The following is a 3,715-nucleotide window of genomic DNA, read 5'->3' on the forward strand; positions in this document are numbered from 1 at the left end:
TCTGGAGTGGCGTCTTCTCCTCCCTTTCAATATTTTTGGTCAATGTAAGGAAGTTTGCAAGCCGTATAAGCTACATACATACATATATACATACATACATACATACATTCATACATACATACACATAACCATACAATCCAACACCTTTACATACATACATATACCAACACCCATACATACATACAATCTGTAGACATATACATACATCCACATATACAGACATACATTCATACATACAGACAGACACACATACAATCCAACACCTATACATACATACATACATACATATACCAACACCCATACATACATATATGCTGTACATTCATACATACATACATACAACACACATACATACGAACCTGCACATGTATACGCTAAATAAATACGTCTGGAGGTAGCATATATAAAACAAAACAATAAACGGACATCACCTTATAACGGACATCATCATTTAGCAGACATCATCATTTAATGGACATCATATAACAGACATCATCGTATAGCAGACATCATCATATAGCAGACACATCGTATAGCAGACATCATCATATAATGGACATCATATAACAGACATCATCGTATAGCGGACATCATCATATAGTGGACACCATCGTATAGCGGACATCATCATATAGCGGACACCATCGTATAGTGGACATCATCATATAGTGGACACCATCGTATAGCAGACATCATCATATAGTGGACACCATCGTATAGCAGACATCATAATAAACTGCACATCATCGTATACAGATAACTAAGACACTGACCCCCCCCCAAAAAAAAAAAAATAATAATAATATAATCGTCAAAACTATGTGTATAATTCCACTGTCTGTAAATCAGTAGAAAAATATTTATTAGATTTTACTGAAGGATTGTACGCTGAATAATTTGACAGGCTTGTATTGAAAACTTTACGGTACTGATACGTCGGGAGAGTTAAAAGTGTGTGTGTGTGTGTGTGTGTGTGTGTGTGTGTGTGTGTGTGTGTGTGTGTGTGTGTGTGTGTGTGTGTGTGTGTGTGTGTGAGAGAGAGAGAGAGAGAGAGAGAGAGAGAGAGAGAGATTTACATAGGAACGAAACGAGGTGCAGACAGTAAAGACGAAAGGAAAATGTAAGGAAAAGAAAATGAATAAAAGAAGTGTCAGACAGGACGAGAGAAGGGAAAGAAAGGGGGAGAGATAAGGGGAAGAATAAAGGAGAAAAGAGAGATAAGAATAAAAGGAGGAGAGGAGAAAAGGAAGAAAAGAAGGGGAGAGGCAGAGAGGTCTAAGAGGAGAGGGCCTTGATAGCAGGCTGTGAAGCCTATGCCCAGAGTCGGACACATAAAAAAAAAAAAAAAAAAAGATGAAAGAAGAGTAACTATGAGGGAAGAAGCAGAGAAAAAGAGAAGAGAGACAAAGAAAGAGAAGAGAGAGAGAAGAAAAAGGATGGGCAACGATGGATGAAGCGGAGTGAGGAAAGCCAAGAGAACTGGAAATGAGAGAACGGGGTAAGAGAGGAGAGGAGGCAATCAGACAATAGAGAAGGAAAGGGAAAGAAGAGAGGTAAACAGAGAAGAGTGGTGGGGGGAAAAGAGAAGAGGAAAATAGGAAAGTGGAAACAAAAGAGAATGAAAAGAGAATATGCAAAGAACGGAGGAGAGAAGAAAGGGAGGAGGAAAAAGAGTGGGAAGAAAAGGAAAAAGAGTAAAACAGAGGGATGAAGAGAGGAAAAAAGAGAATAAAGAAAGAAGAGGAGAGGAGACTGTGGAGTCAGTAATGAAGAGAGCCAGTGAGAGTTTCAAGCACCACACCCTTATCACCGGGTCAAGTGTGGTGTGGTGTGGTGTGGTGTGGCAGTGTGGTAGTCTCATCGGTATTATTGTGGTAGGGATTACGGTGGTGTGGAGGGTGGAATTTTAATGGCAGTTCTAGTTATCTGGGAGGGACGATGGTGGTAGTGGTAGCTGATATTGTTGGTAGCTGATAATGTTAGTATGAAGGAATGTTGATAGCTGTGGTAATGGTGCTTGTTGAAAATATTGGTAGCTGGTATAGCTTATAAATACCTACAGTTCACTTACTGACACTACCAAATACATGCAAAATACTTACACTTCACCTTCTTACGTTAAACGGAGACCAACTCTACACAAAGCCCTACTTCTACTAAACAAACCTAATTTCCTTAATTAATTATTTAGCTACACCAAACTTCCGCTACATCGAGACCTACTTACGGTATACCAAGGACTATAAACACCTCAACAGATACTTGTCACTGACGTACACGGACAGATCTGATTTTTTCATTCAGTTAATTAGCGACATATAAAATGACTGAACATCCTTTTAACATGGCCCCCCTTCCTCCCGTCCTACCAACGTGACACCGAGACCTACTAACGTTACACTGGGACCTACTTACGCTTCAGTCAGGTACTTACGGTCCAGGCACAGACAGAGCGACTGGGAAGCCACAATGGTCGCAACAGGTTGGCTTTACGACGGGCAGAGCGGCGGCCATTGTACCTCCGACCGTAAACACAGCACGCGCCGCCATACTCCTTTGTTTACATCCCGCGTCCGAACTCCGGCTCCGGCTTCGGCTAGCCCCCCCCAACAATTGCTCTCTGTGGTGATTCTGATAAGGAATTCCACTGCCTCCCTTTCTGACTACGGTTTAGTTATTCATGCGGGTAAACAGAGGTCTGAATGCCGTTGAAACAGGGCGCCCGTGTTCGAATTGGCTCCGCGTTCGGGTATTCGACACTGGCTTAGGACGCGGGTGGTGTATAGTAGTGATGGTGGGGGTTTACACGGAGGAATATAAACTCCTGCTGAGCTGAATCCTAACTTTTTCAGCCGCCACGGTACAAAAACAAGGCACGAAAACAATAAAAGACAAACACGCTCAGTAAACACGCAGCTATTGTTGCCAAAAATGAACGCTGTCTTAGTCTGTGAATATTTTAAAACTTTCTGCCATGATATGTTATTATTATTATTATTATTATTATTATTATTATTATTACCATTATTATGACATGATACTTTTTTATGATTATTGTTATTATTATTATTACTATTATTATTATTATTATTATTATTATTATTATATAAGCTATATCCAACCCCTTTAATTAGTAACAGTTTTATGACAAATTAAAAATAATCTGGAAGTACAAAAAAAAAAAATGTAATCTTTCCAAAAAATAAAACAGTAATCTTTCCCAAAATAAAACCGTCTGGAGGGAGTACGAATAAATAAATAAAAATAAAAATAAAAAAGTAAAAAAAAGTAGCAATAGTGGCAAATATTAAAAATCCGGAAAGCATAAGCAACTACGAACTTCTGAGAAAATATGTGGAGTCACTGAGGGCAAATATTTGGTTCTGTCAAGGAGGAGAGAGAGAGAGAGAGAGAGAGAGAGAGAGAGACTGGAGAAGGAGAGAATGAGGGAAGATGAGGTGGTAGAGAGTAGAGAGAAAGGGAGCAGAAAAAGAGAGCAGACTAGAGAAGAAATAAGAAGAAGAGAGACAAAGCGAAGGTAAAGGGAAAGAGAAGAGAAGAGGAGAGAGAAGAAATTAGAACAATTACTGAGGAGACAGAAGGGGAGAGGAGAGAGAGGAGAGAAAAAGAGAGGAGTAAAGGAAGAGAGAGGAGAGAGGAGGAAAGAGAGGAACAAAAATAAAGACAGGAGAGAGAGAGAGAGAGAGAGAGAGAG

This window comes from Coenobita brevimanus, chromosome 61, assembly GCF_032717465.1.
Source record: "Coenobita brevimanus isolate Jiangsu-jjx chromosome 61, ASM3271746v2, whole genome shotgun sequence".
Classification (NCBI taxonomy): domain Eukaryota; kingdom Metazoa; phylum Arthropoda; class Malacostraca; order Decapoda; family Coenobitidae; genus Coenobita; species Coenobita brevimanus.